We start from the raw sequence: 10,281 nt of genomic DNA on the forward strand, positions 1-10,281 counted from the left end.
ATTATAGTATAGCAAACAATGAACAGTGATGAATCTTTTGGAAAAAGATAGTGAAATGAAAGTGTTTATTTGAAAACAATTTTACAGAGTTATCGTTCTATTTTTGTCAATACATATACAGGTAGTATGATACAAGTTTTTGCATATTCATTTAATGCATCTTCCGTACGTGTTTATGTATGTGAGTGTGTGTATGCATATATAGATAATGTTATTGTAAATAAAATAAAAATTAAAACAAATAATAATGGAAAGGTGAAGATAACGAACAGTAAACAATCTTATAACTCCTATAAGCAATACCAAATAAAAAGTTGGATAAACACGAATCCGACATACCAGTGGTGGGCTCAGGTGCCTAGGAGGAGTAAGCATACCCTGTCGACCGGTCACACCCGCCGTGAGCCCTATATCTTCATCAGATAAGCGGAGCTATCCGTAGTCAAAACCAGTGTGCCAAGAACGGCCTAACAATCGGTATGAAACACGTCAGACAGCATTTTACCTAATGAAAGGTTGTACTGGCAAACTAGATGGTTTGTAATTTGCAAAATGCTGACTTTAAACGAAACTGTTCAAACCCCTGTACCATCAACTTGTTTGTCAGTAGCCTGCCTCGATTTAAAAACTGACCATACGCAGAACAAGCTCTTACGTATCGAATCAGTTGAGAGATATAAACACAATATTCAGGTGATAATGGCATATTGCTACATAAATATGGGAAGTTGACGATGGAGAAGCTGAAATCATCCCGTTTGTCATTAAGTTGAGTTGTTAGTTTGCCGTTAATATCTACTTTCCACCATATAACTGAAAAAATGTTGAGTGTCGCGGAAAACATCATCAAACAATCAATCAATAAAATATCTAAGTATGAAGTGGAAGTGGACGACTCTGTGGTGTCTTTTATTTCGAGTTCACAGGGATATATCGAATCGATACCTGGATGAAATTAAATCATTATACTTTCATGTAAAATACTCGAATCTGATTGGTCAGGAAGCATTTGGAAAAACATATTGTTACCCCCTGAGAACAGAAAGCACGCGCTCTGGGGGTGATAGTATCTAGTAACGGGTAACAGTACTTGACAACAGGTGATATCATAAAAAATTATCACATCCGTCAATTTTTACAATACACTATGCGATACCTGTTTTTTAATAGTCAAGACTGCTAACGAGAACTTGCATGTTTTTCTTAATGAAAGTTGTTGACAAAGGCATGATGCTTTTTACGAAAAACAGTTGTGAACTTTGCAAAGCATTGGAAGGATAAATCTAAGGCCAAACAAGGTAAATAAGCGTTAAACAGTTTAAGTGGCTCGTCCTTAATACTGGGGAATCCTACAGGTATTCAAATGGCAAATACGCAATAAGAGTATAAATATGAATGAAGGTCAGTTCTACGTCACGAAAGCTAGCACGGAGCTCCGATCAGGGAAAGTTCCCGCTTCAGTGCAACACCCTCTTTTGCATGAAAATTCGGTATTTTGACCAACAATTCAAATTTTTTATCTATAACCCCCACATACTGAAGTTCCATTTTAGATTTTGAGACAAGACTTTGTAATTCATGTGCATTTTACTCCTAATGTGTTCTTTTAAACTCTCAAATTCTATATCATAAATATTTCCGTATCTCGAGTGCAACAAGGTCACTATTTATTTCAAATCTACTGGTATCAAACTTCTTTTATATCTGCATTGTTAGAAGATATGCTTATGTATCTATTTTATGCAATGATTGATTTGTGTTGTTTATGTTGGGTTGACGCCAATAAACAAACCAAGTTTAAACGAATAAATCTTGAGTAAATTTTAAGTACAAAAAATGTCAACTTTAAAGCACAGTATTTCAATGACAAGCACCATGACCCCAATTTTTCCTTTTAATTTCCAAACTGTTCTTCAATTTAGAAATCAAAAACGCACTTCTCCCAAAATTTACAATACCGCAAAACTAAGGTGCCGTCCTCTTTAAGTTGACACGAGTAAGAGTTTCACGAGATTTAAGTTGACACGAGTAAGAGTTTCACGTGATTTAAGTTGACACGAGTAAGAGTTTCACGAGATTTAAGTTGACACGAGTAAGAGTTTCACGTGATTTAAGTTGACACGAGTAAGAGTTTCACGAGATTTAAGTTGACACGAGTAAGAGTTTCACGAGATTTAAGTTGACACGAGTAAGAGTTTCACGTGATTTAAGTTGACACGAGTAAGAGTTTCACGAGATTTAAGTTGACACGAGTCAGATAACCTGCTAACTAACACCTGCTGGCTTATAAACTTCAGTTTTCCTTGACTGAATCTGACACGAGTAACAGTTTCACGTGACAGATATGCAAAAACCTAAGTGACAGTTTTGTCGTATGATGTGTTAATTCTATAGTGATATCGTGAAATGGTCGTTGTACACAGTAACTTCAATAAATAATGAATAGAAAGAGTAGATAAGGAGGATACAGACTTATGTGGAGAGAATTTAATGTGCTGTGAATGTCTCAAGCCCAATCTTGCGTCCAGTGTATTTTTTGTATGTTGGTTCAATGATTTCACTTATATATGGAGACCTTGACCAGCGACAGTGCCAGATTTAGACCGATGTCAGTACAAGGAAATAGAAAACAATCCAGCCCTCGTGGCACAACTAAGCAGGCGAAATTGAAAAGCCAGTCCTCGTAGCATGATTGGCCAGGCACAACTTCTATGAACCGGTGTATCAATTTTCATAAGATATTCGTAAGCGCATCCACGAGTGTCACTAAGCTTGAACAGCTGAGGCGGATTGAAATATATTCGTTATAATTAAAGTCGAGGGTCTTTACTAAGAGACCTTCAACCTCGCTATTCCATTTCGTGATCAATGTTGTCATGTCATTAAGTGTTCTCCGTAGTTACCCACCGTATACTTAAACTGATATCATCTACATCAGTGATTAAAGGTGGAGATAACGAACAGTGATCAATCTCATAGATAACTCCAATAAAGGTGGAGATAACGAACAGTGATCCATCTCATGACTCCTATAAAGGTGAAATTAATGAACAGTGATCAATCTCATAGGTAACTCCAATAAAGGTGGAGATAACGAACAGTGATTCATCCCATAGGTAACTCCAATAAAGGTGAAGATAACGAACAGTGATCAATCTCATAACTCCTATAAAGGTGAAATTAACGAACAGTGATCAATCTCATAACTCCTATAAAGGTGAAATTAACGAACAGTGATCAATCTCATAGGTAACTCCAATAAAGGTGAAGATAACGAACAGTGATTCATCCCATAGGTAACTCCAATAAAGGTGAAGATAACGAACAGTGATCAATCTCATAACTCCTATAAAGGTGAAGATAACGAACAGTGATCAATCTCATAACTCCTATAAAGGTGAAAATGACGAACGGTGATCAATCTCATAACTCCAATAAAGGTGAAGATAACGAACGGTGATCAATCTCATAACTTCAATAAAAGTGAAGATAACGAACGGTGATCAATCTCATAACTTCAATAAAGGTGAAGATAACGAACAGTGATCAATCTCATAACCCCTATAAAAATGCAGATAACGAACAGTGATCAATCTCATAACTCCTATAAGCAATAAAAATAGTTGGGCAAACACGGACCCCTGGATATACCAGAGGTGGGATCATGTGCCTAGGAGGAGTAAACATCCCCTGTCGACCGGTCACATCCACCTTGAGCCCTATATCTTGATCAGGTAAACGGAGTAATCCGTAGTCAAAATCAGTGTGCCAAGAACGGTCTAAGAATGTAATGTATATAATGGTGTGACTGTTGGACCGAGTGAAACATGGAATGGAGATAGGCATGTCCCAAGTGATAATCATAATTCAGTAAAGTACTGTAAATAGAATTAGAAATATAACTCACTTTTTGAGCATTTGATCCGGGTATTCATTTTTTACGTAGGAAATATATGTAGACGACGTAAATTATATAGGAACTAATGAACTCGTTTATTTATTTTATCTTATTACTGTTTTCTATAATGATAAACTAATACAATGATAATTATACAATTCATTTTAAACAATTGAGTGTTTATTTATTTACAAATTGCACCTCAGAGTCTTGTAATTTTAGCAACTGAATTCAAACCTCGAATAACTGTTCCAGCAACTAATGAATGAGTTACTCGGAACTCCTTGTGTGGTTTTGTACGAACTATTTAAAACGGAAGCAGTCAAGAATACCGATAGTTGAACAAAGTGACGGCGTCCATTCGACACACAGAATTTTCAGTGATAGTATGTAAAGATTATCTATTTTCTTTTGCCGATTTTATCTTTTTCCTTTTACAGACTTGTTACCTTTAGTGCATTGCTTTGTAGACAAGCTTTCGCTTGGTGTTATCCTTAGAACATAGACCTACATAAAATAAATCAACAACACTCAATTACAGAGGGTCCGGAGAAGGGAAAACCATGCTCGCCATCTCTAAAAGTCTTAAAATCCTGACCTTATGTCGTTAAAGAAAATATTCTATTGACTGAGCCGAGTTACCAAATGCTTTAAAACAGAATGCTTTATCGACTTGGCTGAGTTACCGGATATTTTAGGGGATAGGGCAGGATTTGTTTTTGGGATGGAGGTGGTCCGAAACATGTTGGTAGCCATTATTAGGGAGTATACATCAAAGTCAGGTTATGGCAGATTAATGGAAAATCTTATTTCCCTTTTATCTAAATACTTGTGTTGGTGTAGTTCATAAACTAAGACCCTGTATTACATGCAATTCATACATACTGGTGCTGGTACACGAAACATGCCCTGAGTAGGTGCCCTTTTTTCGCTCTGATGTTCTCTCCTATGGGCTAAATCCGCACCACCCAAAACCCCATCAAAGTACCTTGTGAGTGGATTTAAACACTGCACAATCAAGAACCTTTTCTGCCCTTCTTAAAAATATAGCTTTCAACTGGGGCCATCCATCTTCCTTCTCAGCTACATACCGTATACTTTAATCTGAATTTCTTCAGCAACTGACCGCGTGTCATAGTTTCGTATTTGCACCCATCTATATGCTTAGCATTATGGTAACGCCTGCATGTTGCATATCATTTTTTTTAAATTAAGCACTCGACTACACTGTACATTTATCTTAAAACTATTCTACACATTTTAGCACATGTGATATCACTCCAAAATGGGTTATCTTCATATTTTGATGAATTTGACCGGGACTTATAGTTCAATAGTATCCTCTGCTACCTTATTACCGAATACTTTATCGACTACAGAAAGGTCTGATTGGCGTTGCATTGAATATATATAACGATTCATTTGAACTCGGAAATTGCCGATGAACTCGGGAATTGACAATGAACTCCGAAATTCACGATGATATACAAAAATAAGAATGTATTGACGGACGTGACTGTAAAAATCGCCTGTCATAATGCCATAAAGGAACGTCACACTGGTCATTTAAACAACTGCTATTTAGAATCTAGTAGAAAATATGTCTTTATGATTTCTTTCTCCTTTTCCCCCTTTCCTTCTTATTTTATTTTATTCTTCTTTTCTGTTTTTTTCTTCTTCTTTTTAGTCTTCGTAAATTTTAAAAAATTCCGAGATGATCGTTGTTACTTCGTGGTTCTTTTACAACTGATGACGTCTATATATGCGGGGAACATATTTTTAAGGAACTGTCCTTTCTGCCATTTAAAAAAGATTATAACGAACACTGGAAAACAAATTTCCAAGGGCGATAATTTCTGTTGCTTGTTTTTGACCTTTAAATCCCTGTTAAGTTCCCACAGTCGGGATCGGGAAAATGTTATGAAAAACGAATGATGTTCGTACGAGAAATGCAGATTTATGTATTGAGTAATCGTTTTCATTCAAACCTCAATTCTTATGTGTTTATCATTTTTCAAATGTAGTTTTAAAATAATGTAATTGGCGTTCCATAATTTTCTATTACATTTTATGATGTTTTGAGTTTCTAATCATTATTTTTTCATCTTTTTATTTCCTTTGCCGATTTAAACGTACATGTATATTAATTAATTTTTAAATGTAGAAGTAGGATACAACTATATTTATATAACTTAGAAGTATGAAATGTGTTTGTCTTCTATAATGTGACAATGTGACCAAAGGCAACATTCAACGATAAGTACAATAATTCATTGTGGTGAAAATAAATAGAAAAAATAGTTTTATTGTGCAAAATCGTTATGCTCTTTAATTAGAAATGTGTAACACACCCAAGAAAATGGATGGATGACATGATCAAAATCTGTCAAATATTCTCATGGCAATGGGGAATTTCAAATTTACCTATCGAGCCGAGATTTACAAATGTATTGTATAATCATGAAGAAATTAAGATCCCGGCGTTACTCTAACACACGCACCACAAATCCACCTTTTAAAAAATAATTCATTAAAAGCACAACGCTTTAAGGTTATTTCTCCTTAACGTGTAATAATTTGTAAGGTAATGAATAGTACAATAAAAAAAACCAAGACAGAAATTCTGATGGTACCATGAAAAACGACGAAATTAACGAACAGTAATCAATTTCTTAAATCCTATAAAGGACACAAAATCAAAAGAAGGGCGAACACGGACCCCTGAAAACAACAGATATTGGATCAGGTGCACAGGAGGAGTAAGCATCACTTGTTGACCGGTCACACCCGCCGTGAACCCTACATCTTGATCTGTTGAACGGAGTAATCGGTAGTCAAAATCATCATGTAAAGAACGACCAAACAACTGGTATGAAACACGTCAGACAGCATTCGACCTAATTCATCATGTTCTTTTTCAAAACATCGTTCATGCATCGTTTTCTTTAATTTATCATGATTAAAATTAGGCATCAACGACGTATAGCTATGGTTATAAATTTTGTAAAGAGGAAAGCTTGTAATCGAATTCACCATCCTTTGGCATTTAAAGCTAAGGGATATTTCCATATGTATCGACGTGTTTCGCATTAAAACGAAGTAGATTTTTATTTCCTTTTAGAATCCTAGACGCAGTGCTCTAATTAGAAATGTTTTGCAATTAAAGTAATTTTTGGCGAAAAGATAAACACAGTCTAGAACATGCTTCACTCAGATGTACAGAAATAAGTGATGTACTCTGGGAAATGGTTCTTAGGGTATAGATTCCTTTAGAAATCTCCATACGATCGCAACCCCAAAACATAAGACTCTTTATAGTAAAACTAAAGATTATCTTAATACGCAAAGAAAAGATTATCTTAATATTAAAACAAAAGAATATCTTAATACTAAGACAAAAGATTATCTTAATTCTCAAATAAAAGAATATTTTAATTCTCAAACAAAAGATTATCTTAATACTAAAACAAAAGATTATTTTTATACTAAAACAAAATATTATCTTAATACAAAAAGATCATCTTAATACTCAAACAAAAGGTTATTAGGTCACCTGAATCACTCAGGTGACCAGTTTCAATTGGTCTGCGTCCGTCGCCATGCGTCGTCCGTTAACAATTGAACATTTTTAACTTCTTGATAACTACCATTCCAATTCTTTTCAAATTTGGTATAAAGCATCTTTAGGACAAGTAGGACATGAATTGTAAATTGTAAATTTCAGGTCTCCTGCACCCCCGGGACCTGAGGGTAGGGCAAAAACTGCCAAAAATTGATCAATGTTCAAAAATCTTCTTTTCTAGAACCACACATGGGTAAATGCATCATGTTGTAGAGCAAGAAGGCATTTACTAAATTTATAAATTTGATTATCCCCGGGGTAAAGGTTCTGACCCCAGGGCTGGACCAAACTTGGCATGTAGTGTTTATGTGTAAAACACTTAAATAACATCCCCTTTAGTGCTATTGATATTAAATTGAAACCAAATAGATATTTAAAAAGAGCAGATAGTCCTTTACCAAAATTGTAAATTTGATGATCCCAGAGGTAGGGGTTTTGGTATCAGGGTGGGGCCAAAATGTTCAGTTATTAAATGTGTAAACAATAGAACTTTTTTAACTTCTTGATAACTACCATTACAATTCTTTTCAAATTTAGTATGAAGCATATTTGGGACAAGGGGGCATAAATTGTAATATTCAGGACTCCTGCATCCTTGGAGCCTTAGGGTTAGGGCAAAAACTGCCAAAAATTAACCAATTTAAAAATAATTCTTCTTTAGAACCACACATGTGTAAGAAAAACTTAATGTATCATGATGTAGAACAGGAATGCCTTTATCAAAACTGTAAAGGTTCTTATCCCAGGGTGGAGGCAAACATGGTATATAATGTTTATGTGTGAAACATTGAATAACATTTTCTTTAGTGCTATGGATACTAAATAGATATTTAGAAAGAACAGGTAGTCCTTTTACAAATTTGCAAATTTGATGATCTCATGGGTAAGGTGTTTGGTATAAGGGTGGGGCCAAAATGGTCAGTTGATAAATGTGTAAACAATAGATGATTTTCAACATTTTCTTCCAATTCCTTTCAAATTTGGTAAGAAGCATGTTTGGTACAAAGAGGACATAAACTGTAAATTTCAAGACTCCTGGGGTTTCAGAGGTGGGATCAGGTGCCTAGGAGAAGTAAGCATCCCCTGTCGACCGGTCACACCCGCCGTGAGCCCAGTTTATGAAAAAGCTAAATGCATGATGAGAGAGAGGAGGAAGTCCCTACCAAAATTGTAAATTTCATTACCCTCAGGGTAGAGGTTCTGACTCCAGGGCGGGGTCAAATTTGGTATATTTAGTGTAAAACATGTAAATGATATTTGCTTTAATGCTATTGATACTGAATTGAAACTAAATGGCTATTTCGAAGGAGTTTGAAGTCCTTTACCAAAATTGTAAATTTCGTTATCCTAGGGAGTAAGGGTTTGGTTTCATGGTGGAGCTAGAGTGATTGCAGTGATTATTGTCTTTATCATTTGAATGACTTCTTTAAGTTTACTGATACAGCAACCACAGGGTTTTGACTTTAGGGTGGGTCCAAAATAGTGATATCGTCTAATGATAATATATATATATATATATATATATATATATATATATATATATATATATATAATATATATATATATATAAGCACTGAAAAGGCCACGACACTGTTGGTTATTTAAAACTCAAATTTTCGACGCAACCCGCGTCTTTATCAAGAGACATATATTACATAAACAAATAACACGCAAAAACGACAAGTATCGATAAACTACATTGGTGACAAGAGTGATACACTATTGTACTGAGTGATAAAAATGGTGGTGGTTTCGTTGTAAAGCGTGTTTACTGACTATGGTTTAAAGAGTTTGTACCATGGTCGGTTCGGGATGAAAATAAAATTATTCTTGAAAAATGACAGAAATCAGATAAATTTAGAGGGAAAACTTACAAAACAATGTGATTATGGAATAAAATGGTGGGAAGATAATGATATGGAGTGATTAAGTTCAAAACAATATTAGGTAGTCCGTACCATTGATGATTCGGATATGGTGAACAGCGAAAAATAATGATTGCCAGAAGAACACGATTAAACAACAAACAAAGTCAATCAAAGGACACTGATCTAGCATTAAAATCAACAATCGAATAGGTGAATGGGAGAGAAGTCTGAGGAAAAAGATTCAGTATTATTTTTCAAGGTAATATATTTTTCAAGGTCAGACAAATTGAAGCCGCATTCTAGAAATTCTGATATCGCAACAGAAAGAGCTATGCGAATCCGAATTTATGTTGATTTAGAATGTTTTACCATAGTTTAGAGGTCTTAAGATGATATATTAATAAAATACTAGTCTTCAAGGTCAATACATTTTTTTCCTTATTATCATCCCCCCCCCCCTTTTTTTTATTTTAAAATTTTAAAAATGAGAGGGAGAGAGAGAGAAAGAGCTATATAATTTCATAATTGTAATGATTTCTTATGATGTTCTAACACAATTAGGAAGTATTGAAGGTCAAACAACGATCAGAATCCTAGGTATCCTCGCTATGGCACTCAAGGTTAAATAAAGGAACTCAAGGTCAGAGCCTTGAAACCGGGGAAACGAATTGTATTTATATTAATCAAATAAAATAAGATATCTTATCGGGTGAATTTTGGCGATTAGGCTATGGAAACTGATTTTAACTAAGGATTTATCCTGGATTCATGCGCGTGAAATCATTCAAATTATTCATTCCACCTGGAAGGAATGATTTCAAACGGTGCATCCAGGATTTTTCCGTGCTCTTTCTCTCTGAATATATATATATATCATATTATGTAAAGCCTTT

Source organism: Ostrea edulis, chromosome 4 (genome assembly GCF_947568905.1).
Source record: "Ostrea edulis chromosome 4, xbOstEdul1.1, whole genome shotgun sequence".
In the NCBI taxonomy this organism is placed as follows: Eukaryota; Metazoa; Mollusca; class Bivalvia; order Ostreida; family Ostreidae; genus Ostrea; species Ostrea edulis.